This window comes from Lissotriton helveticus, chromosome 6 (assembly GCF_964261635.1).
Source record: "Lissotriton helveticus chromosome 6, aLisHel1.1, whole genome shotgun sequence".
Classification (NCBI taxonomy): domain Eukaryota; kingdom Metazoa; phylum Chordata; class Amphibia; order Caudata; family Salamandridae; genus Lissotriton; species Lissotriton helveticus.
Genome location: NC_136067.1, coordinates 1,471,751,649 through 1,471,766,777, shown reverse-complemented (window position 1 = coordinate 1,471,766,777; position 15,129 = coordinate 1,471,751,649). Strand labels below are relative to the sequence as shown.

The following is a 15,129-nucleotide window of genomic DNA, read 5'->3' as shown; positions in this document are numbered from 1 at the left end:
TCAAACTCAAGTTCAAACACTGATCTATTGCCTCCGTGCCCAGTAGAAAGCCATATTGTGCTGATATCAAAGTGTTCTACTAACAGACCCAATCCTCCAGCCTGTTCAACAGTAAGCGCCCACAAAATCTTGAGGTGCGCCCCAACAGAGAGATAGGTTTATAGTTCTGCGGTAGAGCTTTATCCCCATTTTCATAGATTAAGCCTTTTACAGTGCTGCTCCCGGAAGCTAGGGTCCCACCTTAAATAGAGCATTAAAGATGTTAGTCAACAGTGGGGCCCAAAGGACCTGATGCTCTAGAGAGAAATCTATAGGGACCCCGTCTGGGCCTGGGGCCTTGACAGTACTACACTTGGCCAGCCCACAACTTGCTTTGGCCAAATTAAATACCAGGTTCTCCGTCAATGCTAACCCCATTATGTCTGAGACTGCCGAAGGTTCCTCCACTACCCCACAAATCTGTCCTAAATGAGCCAACAATGCATCCTCACTGGGTGTCAGCGTTGGCACACAATCGTCTTTAAGGAAAGAAGTGTTTATCACTTTCCAAAAGTCCCTGCTATTCTTGGTAATTGTGGATTGATCCGTTTTCCCATGCATCCTCCCTCAGTCCCTTTACCCTGGTTTCTCAAGCTGTCCTGTGAAAAATCATTCAACTTGTGCAGTCATTTAATACACTTGGAGGAGAGTAGGATCTGCTTCTTATGGTTACCCCCACCTTTTGCTTGATGTTACACTGTTTTTGACTAGTCTGACTGGGATCCTGCTAATCAGGACCCCAGTCTATCTGCTTTCTCCCTAAAATGTATTGACATGTATTTCGGTACACTCCAGATTGGATACTGTGGTACCCTTATAAGCCCATAGTATATGGTACTTATGTACCCAGGACATAGGTACCCCTGAGGCTTCATATGGGCTGAAGCACGTATTATGCCACCCATGAGAGGCCATGCAAAATGGAATTACAGGCCTACCATTGCAGCCTGTGTAAGATGGTGCATGCACCACTTACTTTAGAAATAGGTTTACTATATCTATAGGTCATTACACTTAGAACCTGTAAGTCACCCCTATAGCAGACCTTAACAATCCTGAAGGCAGAGTGCTGGGATTTACGGGAGAGGGTGCCCCTGCATGAGCAGAGCACCTCTGCAGCCTTCGGAGACGATTCTCCCGGGTTGTCGGTGACGCAGCCAGACTTATAGGTAGTGGTACATTATATGCTTGTGTATAAGGCTATCTCGAAAACGGCTGCAACAAACCATGTCGTGTTTGGTATCAAACACCTTGGAATAATACGTCCACACTGGTAATGAGTGTGGGAGGTACGATTCCACCCTTCTGAAGCAAGCTTCGTGGGTGCCTGGTCTTCCCGGTACCAGGCCTATCCACCCGGACAGCACAAAATGGTTGCTGCCGACCAGAGACACATTTCTGCCCTCCTGCTGTTGAGCCAAGTTCAAGCAGAGCAAGGCAGCACAATAGGCATCTTGTCACAGGGAGGTGTGACCACCTCCCAGACAGGATTTAGTGTATTAGAGCTGGGTGGATGCAATTCCAAAGTGCCTGAAAGTCTGCACGAGGGGCACATTTGGTCCCTGTGCATAGTCCAGCTCAAACCAGTTCTGGGAGCCATTGGCTCCTGCTCTGGCACAAAACTGGACAAAGGACATGGGAGTAACCTCCCCAATGTCCTTAAGCTCCCCTGGGAGCGTCCCCTGAATCTGCCAAACCCTCACCCTTGGGTACAAAAGGACTTACCTGGCTGTGGGACCTAGACAAGGGTCTGAACATGAAACCACTGACTGTAGAGTCAAGGTCTCCTTCTTCTAACCTATAGCACCGACATCGGTGGGCATTAGTCTATGGAGCCCCTGTTCACTCCTGAGTGACCCAGACTCTTTCTCCTCTGCTTTCAGTTTCCTCTCATCAAGAATCCACCTGCAGACTCCCATTGAGAATGGTGGCGGTTTCCGACGCCACTTCAGTCCTGTGCACCCGGCTCCTCTGGGATAGCTAACTCTGGTACTTCCATATCCACGGGTGGGGTGGCTCTCCAACCTTCTATGTTCCAAAGGGTTTCCTCATAATCCACTGGGAAGGGTCCTTACATTTTAAAATTGCAACTGCGACTACATTGAATTGCACGTAGCACGCAGTTGTGTTCTCACACTGCACCTGTCCTCCGTAGGGTCCCTACTTACTCACCTTGGGTGGTTCCTTGGGGTCTCAGCGGATATACACTCTCTAGACACTGTCTTGACTCGAGTCATGGTTCTTATACCACTATTTTAGTATATGGTTTGGTCTCCCCCGGGAGCCCACTGTGTATTAGTGCTACTTACGATTATTTCTGTGCTACAGTATTGTGTGCTTTGTGTTTATCTGTGTGTAGCAGATACTGTGAGGTATTTAAGGTGTTATAATAATAAATATATATTCTTATAACTACTGTCTGGTTCTCCTTTCATTTAACCAATACAATAAGGTTGCATTCTGGTAAAACAAGCTGCTTAACATTCCTTCAAGACTAAGCCTGAAGGCTGCTCTCCACAGCTACCACTTGGATAGCATTTAAGGTTATCTTTGAACTCTTGAATCACCATAAGGGTTGTTTGGACAGGTACAAGGTGCCCACTTTAATTAGTGGACATCATATACCAGGCCAAATTCTCAAACGTATTTCAGTATCCAACACCACTCCCCAATCTTTCCATCACACTGGTCTGCAGAATGGATGTAAAGCTTGGAGTGCTGGTATAAAGGCAGAATAGCCATCCTCCTTCCTGCGACATGCTGTCATTTTACTGTGAATGCCAACCTTGTTGCTTAACACATTCTCAGCTTGATTCTCAGAGCAATTAGCAAGAGGTCTCTCTTGGTATATCATTGTGTGTATGTGTATGTGTATGTATTACATTAAACAATGTAGCTGTTCTGTATTGTGCAAGGGGAAAAACAACACAGAAATTGAGCAAAAATTGGCCTGCTGTTGCTGTCATCCCCAGCGTTGGTGCTCTAAAAAGACTGCCTTGCACTATGGTGAAAAGGTGAGAGTAAACTGTATGCCATAGGAATTGTACTGGAAGCATATTCTTCCAGTACAAATTCCTATGTGTTCCAGAACTCAAAGAATCCTACGCATGGATGAGTACTATGCACTTAAATCTTTGGAGAAATGAATACATTTCCACTTGTTAACACCTGCTTTAAGGCGGTGTTGCTTTTTTATGCAAAGCTCAGTCTGACTATCTTAGTTGATCAGGCTTTACATCAAAACATAAGGATGTTTGCACAAATCTGCCCAAGTTACATCCCAGTTACACCCTCTTGAAACATAGCAATGCAGCACAAAATGCATTTTCCACTCAGAAAAGGGCGCATTTCCAGCGCAAAATATCAACACACTCCTTTTGATGCTCTACGTCACCTTGCATCACTTTGCAACAATGCCTATCCATAGTAAATTTGGGCCAAGATGCTAGCTGCTAAGCAACTATCTCCGGTAAAAAAAAACATCAAGTAGGGAAGGAAGAAACACTAGTTGGTGCTCCCAACCACTTTGATGTATGGCTGTGCAGTGCGGAATTACAGCTCTTTAGAGAGGTGTAGCTTTGTCCAGACACAAGGGAGCACCCAGTATAAGTCAAAACAATACCGTTCTAGGCTAAAAATGCTGAGTAAAATATGCAAAGTAGGAAGCAGAGCACTCTTAGCATGAAAGGGCATTGTTTTGACTTAAACTGGGTGCTCCCTTGTGTCTGGATAAAAGTATACCTCTCATAAGAGCTCAAATGAGAGTGAAACGTGTCAGGTGTTGCTTTTATGCATTCCAGGTTGGCTTGAATGGTATTTTACCAATCCAAAGCTGTAATACTGAGCCTGGGGTGGTAAAAGGCTTTTGACATATTGTAGCACGGCATGGATGGCACTTTGCTAATCCTATGCTTAAAGACTTTGCTTTATAAATGGCAAAATGCGTTGTCCCTTTCTAGCTTGGCGTGGATGGCACTGTGCTAATTCCAAGCTTAAAAAAACCTTGCTAGAAAGACAGACATGTTAGGTGAGAAGATTTAGAGTATGGCTGGTGTTGCTGAGTGGTCTACAGAGAAGCTGCTCTCCACCTAAACTTGGGAACTACCCAGAGTTCTCGCTTCCTATGTTACATAATTTATTCAGCATTCTAAGCCTGAAAGGGTATTTTGTGTGTGTATATATATATATATATATATATATATATATATATATATATATATATATATATATATATATATATATATATATATTGTCCATTCGTTTCCACTCAGCAACATGCCCATCATCTGGAACTGCGGCAGAAGAAGAAACAGAAGACCCAGAGTGCAGGTGAGTATTTCTATTTTAGGCACACCTCGCCAGCATAACGTTTCGGCCTACACAGAGTCCTTGGTCACATGACGCACTGAGGGAAGTGAGCTAAATTTAAAGTGCTAGTGCTAAAGTGACAGTACAACTGATTGGCTGGTATATTGGGAGGGGAATGTCTTATGACAATCAACATAGAAGACATCTTGTATAAAGTGCTGAAAGGGGGTAATCCCACAGTATTATTAACATTCACTGTATAAATACATTAAAATACTGACGCTTGCCAAACCTTTATCATATATAGTCCAATACCACAATAAAATGCAATAAATAGACAATACATATTTTTAAAAAGAAAAAATATATATGTACATATGTTATATTAAGTTTAATTAGGTTTGGCACACCAGACCTCAAAATACTATATATATATATATATATATATGTTTGAGCAAGGTTCGCAAGCGCTTTTGGGAGGGCTCACCACAAGCACCCAGACCCTCCGGTTTCAGTTTGGCTTGCGTGTGGTGTCACAGGCTCCCTCCAATTTCAAGTAGGTCCGACGCGTTTCGGGGCCACATACGCCCCTTCCTCATGAACAGAGTGAAAGAACACGAGGCTCACCTTGCTCTGATCAAACACTTTTTTTATTTGAAAAGAAGGCGTGGTCCGCCCTAAGTGGGTGGAGTTTCAACACCGGGACTTCTGGGTATTGTAGTCCTGCAAGGTGAGTAGTCATAAATGCCTTGAGTAGGTTGGGGTTCCTTTACATAATTAATGTCTTTAACATCCTTGAGTAGGAGGGGAGGGCAGGCTGTGAAACCGCTTGTTCTTTATGGATGTTGCGCTGTCAGGCGATGATCATTTTCTTCGCCCCAGTTCTCATAGGTACGGATACTTGTTCCGCCTCTGAAGCGGAGCTCCTCTCCACGACTAAGGCCAGCCGTAAATGTATGTTTGAGCAAGGTGCGCAAGCGCTTTTGGGAGGGCTCACCACAGCACCCAGACCCTCCGGTTTCAGTTTGGCTCCCGTGTGGTGTCACAGGCTCCCTCCAATTTCAAGTAGGTCCGACGCGTTTCGGGGCCACAAACGCCCCTTCCTCATGGACAGAGTGAAAGAACACCAGGCTCACCTTGCTCTGATCAAACACTTTTTTATTTGAAAAGAAGGCGTGGTCCGCCCTAAGTGGATAGAGTTTCAGCACTGGGACTTCTGGGTATTGTGGTCCTGCAAGCTGAGTAGTCATAATTGCCTTGAGCAGGTTGGGGTTCCTTTACATAATTAATGTCTTTAACATCCTTGAGTAGGAGGGGAGGGCAGGCTGTGAAACCGCTTGTTTTTTATGGATGTTGCGCTGTCAGGCAATGATAATTTTCCTCGCCTCAGTCCTCATAGGTACGGATACTTGTTCTGCCTCTGAAGCAGAGCTCCTCTCCATGACTAAGGCCAGCCGTAAATGTATGTTTGAGCAAGGTGCGAAAGCGCTTTTGGGAGGGCTCACCACAAACATTTGACAGCATGATTATTTAAATCCATATAGCGGTTGCCGACATATCGAAATTGGCACTTTTACAATAATAGGTACTCACACTATTTGGTCTCAGGTACGCACAAGGACATGTATAAAAATGTGCATAGAAATTGTGTATATATATAAAAATTGTGTATGTAAAGAAATGTGCACAAATATCCAAATTTGGGAGACATATGCAATGAATAATGTTAATTGAATGGTTTACTATAAAAAGTGACTTAAAAGTTGAAGCATTATACACTGCCCACGAAGTATGCGTTGGAGTTTGCACATTACAAAATGTCTGCTGTGTCACCAACAGTATTGTCCTCTGTTGCTTTCCATGAATATCAATTAACTTTATTTATTCTCACGTGATTGTTTGGTCTGTTCGTGTGATCAAGTCAACGACGAAACGCGTAACGAGCAATCAATAAACAGCTTCTCTGTATACCTGCAACTCCGAGTGTGCATTTACTTGCAAGGAATTGGATTTATATATATATATATATAAATCAAAACAATCTTCTTCTTGGACAGAGAAACGGAGTCGCACTCGCAAAGTCGGCTGTACAAAATGTATTCTTTTTAAAGCAGTGTGGCAGTCCTGATGCATTTCAGTCTCCAATGACCTTTCTCGAAGGTAAGTCAAGCACTCTTACATCACTGTTCAAATCCACAAAGTAATTGCCTCAATTTATATTCTTCGCCCTCCAGTGGACACAATGATTTTAATAAAGCATGCTGGACCTTGTGGTTTTTAAACAGTGTTAATCAATGCCCTCCAGTGGGCGGTGCCATATTATGGCTGTTTCTGTTGCTTTCATTTCACACAACACATGTCAGCACTCACTTTTGCTCCATATACAGCCCATTTTCTAGGCTGTTAGGAACCAAACCTGTTAGGAACCAAACCGTCTTTCGGTGGCACCCACTTACCCTATACACTTTCGTGGGTTACAACATTGGTTCAAGTGCGGGCAAGTTTTGGTGCGCTTGTTGGTGGTGCATCACTCCCGCGGGGAACCAACCCGCTAAACATCACAAGAATCTTCTCCTTGGATATATATATATACACATATATATATATAGTTATAATACATGACAATGGCCTATGGTTTTCTCATTTATATATGAAACCTCATGAGGAACAATTTTAATTTGTAATGTTTACTGTCTGTGTGCATTCTGTCATTATTGAATCTTGAATCTGCATATATCTATGTCTCTGGGTTTAACTAGGGGTGGGAGGAATTCACGGACATAGAGAGAGGCCATTTTAGAGTTAGAGGTGGGTAGTGGTAAGGGTTATTTTAGAATTTGGGGTGGTTATTGGTATAGGGTCGTAAGGGTAATAATGTTATGATTTCGGGCTAGGTAGTCCTATAGGTTGATAAGCGTAATTTTAGGGTTTAGGGGTGGGTAGAGGTAAGGATAACTTTATGGTTTAGGGTGGGTAGTGGAGTAGGGTGGTAATTGTATTTTAGGGTTTAGGGTTGGGTACTGGTAAAAGGTGGTAAGGTATGTCATAGCAGCTATATAATAGTAACCATGGATGGCTGTTCGGTATATATACATACATTGTCCATCGTTATGGCATTGAGGCATGTCAATATTTGCTAGATCAAGTTTGCTCAGCATATCACAATGCTTTTAACAATGTTATCCTTTTGTCTAACACACATCTTTCCCTTTGATAAGAAGCTATACCATATATAAGTGGGCAAGATGGCGGCCGTTACTCGCGGCTGAGCGGCTGAGCGGCAGCATTAGCAAAGGGCTCCGGTCTCTACCGTACGTTTTGTGTACCTCATGGACCCATAGAGTACCTCATGGAACCCGTAGAGACTTACTTCTAGTTGACACCCTCCGCATAACTCCTTCTGGGTAGTAGAAGTAGAAGCAAGCAAATGCGGTAACAGTGCGGATGGATGCAACATACCGCCTGACCTCAGACCTGCTCCGGGCGATTACCGAGCTGTGTTCCAGCCTTGCGGTTGCTCTCAGCGGAATACCAATCACAGGTGGTGGAGCGGGTAGAGCAGGCGGAGCTTGTGCAGCAGCAGGGAGGCGTAGCGGAATCAGATGCAACGGAGCGGCCGGAGCGAGGCTCGCGGTCAAGATCAAGACGGAGATCAAGACGGAGATAAGGGGCTGGGTAACCACAAGTCGGCGGCGGCGGCAGCGTGTTGAAGTGGAGAAGGCAGTGAAGAGGCGTTGGTACAAAATGCCTCCAAAGCAGACCAACACTGGGAAGACAACTAAAAAAAAGGCGATTGGGAATATCAGTCCCGGCCCCGGCCTTGATGAACAAACAAACCTTGATAATGCTCAACCTGAAGTGTGTTTAAAGGGGAAGCAGAGACTGCAGGAATCAACTAAGGACGCTTTGAAGGAGTTGAGACCGCCGGTAGCAAGGACCAGGTTGGCTGCAGCTAATTTGAGTATTGTGGATATGTTCAGCCGCGCTGGCAAAGAGAAGGAGCCTAAAACCCAAGGAGGGGAAATGGATATCGATCAGGCCATTGAGTTTGAGCCAGAGAAGCGTGGCGCGGTTGGAAGTCAAGAAAATGGGGTAAGACCTGTGATAGTGTGATGTATTCCTATAGGTTCTGAATCGATCCCACTATTCCTGACCCTATTCTGGTTAAACAAACCAACAAGTTAACTAACAGTCAGCCCATGAGGCAGAAAACCCCCATGATGCAGATACCGTTATCTGACGCAGTCACACTACGGCACAGGAACGTGTTATCTGATTAGGTCATAACGCTTGCGATCTAATTAGACAAGCGATATTTCTCCAGCCCCTGATAAGGCATACGGAGTTCTCATAACAAATCAAACCTATGACAACCTGGGCAAAACCCTGCGGCCATTGTTTTGATTTCACCGAGAACTTCAGCAAAAGAATGTGCTAACGAGCAAGTCGTATGACATCCTTATTGACGTATCTATGTCCATCCTTACGTCAATCTCGGCACCTTAAAGGTATAAATATTACCGATATTGCCCTATGCAAACACACGCGGTGGTGACGAGACGGAGCAGCCATACTTGCCGAAGCCCAGAGCAGAGCAGACCCCGCTGGCGCAGCCCCGCCTTCCTGACGCGCTGAGAGAAGCTGCTTTCTCCTGCCGAGAAATCCAGCACCGGCGTTTCTGGGTAGCCCTCGCAGGCAGCCTGGAATATCGAGACCAGAGACGAGAGATACCATCCCTCATTCAACCTAGATTCCAGGTACAGAACTGAATAACCCCTCACAGAGAATTCTTTAGTTATTCACTTGGCAAAAACAAACTTAACTTAAACTGTAACTTTCTATTCCCGCCCACGTATTAGGCTTAGGTCAGGTACACGGGGTAGGCGTATTTAGAAACACCAGTTGAGTACGTTTAGTCAAATGTATATGTGTATGTAATATATTTTATTCATTTTAAAACATCTTATGGCTTAGAAACCATATCAATGTTTTTACAGTATTATTTTATACTATTGCTTTTAATGTATGCACTTTACTTAGCTATAAGTATTGCAATAATATCGATCCATTTCTCTTGTATGAGAAAAGAGACTGATCAATAAATAACACCTTTTTATTGAACACGCCCGTCTCTTCCTTTTCTCTACAATCTGATGAGACTAAGAATGCACGTACTGACTGAGTAAAATAAATTGCCTTTTGTTCACACGACTCTCGAGATATACTCTTGATTAGGGGAGAGCAAAGTTGTCATGTTCTATGGTTGTCAGAAACTAAATCCCTTCTTGTCTAATCAGGGAAGTTAAGTCCTTCCTGAACATTCAAGAAAGTTTCTAGTGAACTCTGAGCTAGCTGGCAAACCCAAAACTTTAAGTCTAGTATCGACAGTAGTAGACCTAGTTAACGTCTGGTCTAGGCCTTTACTGCTGTAGGTATTATTCCAATGCGCAGAGCCTATTGGGATGATAGGAACTACACTACATGGCGCCCAACGTGTTTGGAAAGGGCGATAAAACTAACGTAAGACATTTAGAGTAACTCAGTCGTGCTTTCTCACTCAGACCCCTTTTCCCATAATACTCCAAAGACGTCTGGAGTGGGTGAAAGGTTATATCCGCCAGACCTCGCAGGAGGGAACTCCTATGTATGGTTCTTGGTATAAGTCAACGTTGAAGGATACACTGTTCCAAAATATTGTGCATCTAATCTTTGTTTCCATAAGAAACCTGATCTGCAAACAAACAGAATAACCATCCTGTCGGTAAAATGGTAGACAGTGATGAAGAAAGAGAGGCAGTTAGATTAGCAACTGAACTTGCGGCAGCTGATGCTACCATGCAAGAAGCAGACCCGGATATAATACTCATCCCGGTCATCAAAAGGAAATCTATAACCTTAAAACTTATAGAAAATGGACTGACACCTAGAGGTGGTACAGTCATATTCGTAATTGAGGCACACGAATATCGGCAGACAGAGGTATACTATTCATGGATAAACTTTCCAGCAGCAAATCCTGTAACAAAGTACTTCCACTATTACAAAATAGAGGAACCTCCTGAAACGTACACTCCTTTCGAGGAGGTGGAAGTACCACTCAAATTTCAAGAGCATTTGCTCTTATTTGATGGCGCCCTAAAACATAATAATCACATCACCAGGCTCGGTCCTTTAGGTAGACCAGGAGCAACGTGGCCGGTCCTAGCCGGATACACACCACATCCAGACATCGACGGGATGTCTGCAGCTAACCTGTTAACACAGCTAAAACAATTAATAAAAATACATAGACAATTAGTCCAGCATGTGATGCGGACTTCAACAATTCAGCCAGCGATTAAACTCCCACAGCTGACCCCTCACCAGGGGAACACAAATAAAATTACACCACAGAACATCCAGTCCTGCCTAGGTAAAATACCGGCTAAACGGGAACAAATACCATTCTGGCTAGCGCAGAAAATCACCCAAATAGAGGCGGTGTTTCCAGACACTACCCCGCTAGAAAAGCACAGGATTCTGACTATCTGTCTTCCAATGGGAATCGCACCACACATTGAGGACTGTGACACTTGGGGTACAGTCTTTGCTTCCATCTACACAAAAACGCACGGTGTTCCATCCATTTCGGTAATACCAGATGTGCTAAAACAAATTCAAGATGAATATGGTCCAGAACCCGCTTTAACTCTTGGTATGAAATTACTGAAAGACTTCAAGCAGGTCTCGGCTATATTATTAGCCAACATAAAAGGTGAAGCAGCAAACGTGGCGATCCGCCAGAGGTTAAAAGAGACAGATATAGCAGACCAACCAGCTGAAATTGCCAGAATCATAGAAAAATCCTATGAGGAACTAGGTAGAGATAGTTTAGGTGGAATACCAGTAAAACCGCAACTAATTGAAAGTCCTGAAAAAACATTTTTTAATAATAATTCTACATCACCAAAAAAGAACTGGGATGGAAACAAACAATCCAATCCTAAAGAAAAGAAATTCCAGTCCCGAGGAAGGTCTCCTAGGCGAAGAGAAAAATCTCCGAACCAAAGACACAGGTCACCTCAGAGTGACCCCTCTGGGAAAAGATATAACCTTAGAAATAGGGATAATATTAAAAAACCTGATAGATATCAAGACATTGATACACGTCCCTCTCAATCTTTTCAGACTTCCTCGCAGAAATCGGAAAGAAGAGGACGATCAGAACAAAGAGAAGAGCACACCAAGTCCAAAGACAAGGAACCTGCTCAGCTAAAAAAGAAATTACAATTTCCAAAAAAGAAGGTAGCCAGTATCAAGGTAGTTAACAATGCCGAGAATACTGAGGACACAACTGAAAAACGGAGAATGGGCTCAGACAATGCTAGACAGCGCAGCAGAAGTGAGCATAGCTCGCAAAGTCCTTATGAATCATCTGGAGACAGTGGACACGAATGAATATCTTCAAGTGGAAACTGCAGACACCAGAGTTAGCAAACCTCACAAAATATACGAAATAACATTGCGTATAGAGGGGGATAAGACTAGAAAAATAAGGGGACTATTTTGGGATAATCTCTCCAAGGGCTATGATATCCTTCTAGCTGAAAAAGACTGGCCACCAGAGTTTGTGAGGGAGTGCCCTCATGGCGAAGAAATAATTATGCCTGCCTTCTCAAATCAAATTCCAATTCATAAAAAATACACACTTGCTAGAAAGTGGGCAGTGGCTCTAGCTCCTGCTTTATATAAAAATCACGTGGGATGGGATGAGGACTCTCCTCCTCACAAAATCCAGTTAAAATCACAACCAACTGCACAAAGGCAGTACCCAATTAAGCAAGAAGCTAAAAAACAGGTAAATGAAATACTAGATCAGCTAGAATACCAGGGGGTGATTGAAACTTGCACCTCACAAATGAACAACCCTTTGTTTCCGGTCTCCAAACCAGACAATTCATACCGTCTAGTTTTGGATTACCGACACCTTAACACTTGTTGCAAAACTTTTGCAGTGCAAAACTCACATAGTGCTGCACTAATGAATAACATAGTGCGCAAAAAATACAAAACAACATTAGACATCTCTAATGGATTCTTTTGTCAAAACATAGCACCAGAGAGCAGATATTTAACTGCATTCTCAATAAATGGCACTCAAAAACAATTCTGTCGGTTAGCCCAGGGGTACAAGAACAGCCCGGGGGTATTCTCAGCGAGAGTAACAGAATTACTACAACTATATGATGATGAAGCATTATCTTATGTCGATGACATATACTTAACAGATGATGACTTGGAGACTCACTTGAAAAGAGTGAACACCATAATACTTGGGTTCGCAGCAGAGGGTTACAAATTCAACTTTAAAAAATCCAGAATTGCCCATCTGACAGTCCTGTTCTTAGGATATGAATTATCAAGCGAAGGCAAAAGCCTGGCTGACAATTTCCTAGAGAAATGTGCCGTACTCCAAGCACCTAGAACACTAAAAAACTTACAGTCAATTCTAGGCTTCCTAAATTTCGGAAGAACATACATTACGAATTACGCAGAAAGGGTCAAACCCCTTTATGATCTGATAAAACCCGATTTTAAAAGATCCAATTGGACTCAAATACACACAGAAATTTTGAGATCCCTACAAACAGACATGCTAATTAAAACAAAATTAGAAACACGTGATAACACACGCAATCTTGTGATTCGAGTCATCCCAGGGAGATGCGGATTCACATACCTGACCTCTAATGAGGGAGAAAAGGTACCAATTGCATTCAAATCACACTTGTACACAGAAGCTGAAAAGAAGTTCAGCATTAAAGAAAAAATTGTTCATGCAGTTCAAACCGCAATAGCTAGAGAAAAAGATCAAGCTGACGGTAGACATATCACAGTCAGAACAGCTGAATCAGCCTTCGAGGCACTAACAACACCGTGTAATTTACCAACAACAACATTAAATCCAGAATGGATACAATGGGTGAATTCAATCACAACGGACAAAGTATACTACTACTTTGATCCAGAACTAGGAGACATGGAAAATTTAGAATATGAAAAAACATATCCTCTGCCAGCCGACATTTTGCCTTTACGACATTACGCCTGTGTAATTTATACAGACGGACATGCTCAACCCCCCGTTTGGGGAGAACAGGCATACAACCCCACATGTGGGACTACAAAAGAAGTGTGACGCGGAGGTAAACTAAAACCTCTATTAACAAAAACACACTCAGTAGAAACTAATTCAGAACAACAAACTGACATACTAGCATTGAAAATGGCGCTAGATAATGCGGATCGCGAATTCCCGACACTTATAGTGTCAGATTCCTATTACTGCGTCAAATCATATAACAAGGATTTGCAGACATGGATTCAAAACGGTTATAAAGATGACACAGATGCAACAATAAAGCAGAAACTGCTTTGGGAACAAATAGCTCTTTTACAAAAAGAGCTACCAAAGACTCACGTGACACACTCACTGAGTCATCAGCGTGATGGCATTCACGTTGCAGGGAATTCATTGGCTGAGACAGCCACAGCGGCAGCCACTAAATCGGCTCCCGTAGTTCGAAAAAAGCGTACATTAAAATACATTGACGGTGAAACAGTACTGGCGGTGAAAACGTCATCAAAAGGCGACTGCTCAGCGTTACCGATCAACTATCCACTCAATTATACATACATAATCGATGCAAACTCCGTCCCTTTTGCTCGAATCCCTGGAGTGGGGGATAGAGTGATTCCAAACATGGACAGGAGAAACTTGTTAATCGCAGACGCACATAGGGGCGAGGGTCTCAGACACCTCAAACTAAGAGATTCTCTGGAAGAATTACAATCACGGTACTGGTGGCCAGGCATGAGCCTGCGTCACACCATGTTTGTAAAAAACTGCCCAAACTGCAACAGAGATCGCAGTGGGGAGAGAAACAGTTTAATACCTCGTCGTTTTACTCCAGAAAAAATCAAGAGTAAAAAGGAAGGCTTGCGATTAACATATACAGGCTAGTTTCCACTTATAATGTAGATCACCAGCACTCGGCTGACGTCTGGACTGTTATACAAAGATTTGCGAGTCTAAATGGCATATACGCTAAGAGCATGCTACGTTTGACCATTGTTTTCACTCTAGCCCTCCAGCCTGATGGGAAACATGGCCAAATGAGCATAGCACAGCGGGAATCTTCTCACTTCCTTCCTGAGGGATACGGGATGGTGTAAAGAAAAAACCAAGGCATAAAGTAATCTATAACGGAAAGGATATTAGGTTCGGGAGCTGGGTGGGTCAAACATCTAATAAGTGTCCAACGTAGTCTAAATAACTTGCCAAGAAATTCTATGAAGGGATTCAGTGCGTACGAATTATTATTTGGAACTAGGATGTTGATCTCTGACATTGATAGTCAGACTTCAGTGGTGAAAGAAAAAGCTTTGATATCAAAGACCGTTTGGCTATTTTGCAGGACTTAAACAAAACAAGAAAAGACCTGAGCAACATAAAATTGAAACAACAGCCAACAACCACTGAAGAACCACCACCTGTCCCAGCAAGACCTGTCTGGATTCCAAAAGTCGGGGATCTAGTCAGGGAAAAGATCGCGGTAAAGAAGGAATTTGGGCCTTCTTACAGAAAAGCAGTTCCTGTCTTGTCTGTCAACGGGACAAGATCAGTTGTACTACCGCCACTTGCTGGAAAAAAGGAGAACCGAGTTGTATCCATCGACCTGGTAAAACCACAACATGTGGCCGATAACAAACAGTAGGCCAAGTGGACTCCCAATAAGTAGC

At 43.3% G+C, this 15,129-nt stretch overlaps 1 protein-coding gene across 1 annotated transcript in view; it reads right to left on the bottom strand.

Moving 5' to 3' along the window:
- SRD5A2 (steroid 5 alpha-reductase 2) overlaps positions 1-15,129 on the bottom strand; it is a 409,305-nt gene that overhangs the window by 263,367 nt on the left and 130,809 nt on the right. The gene's annotated exons all lie outside the window — the stretch shown is intronic.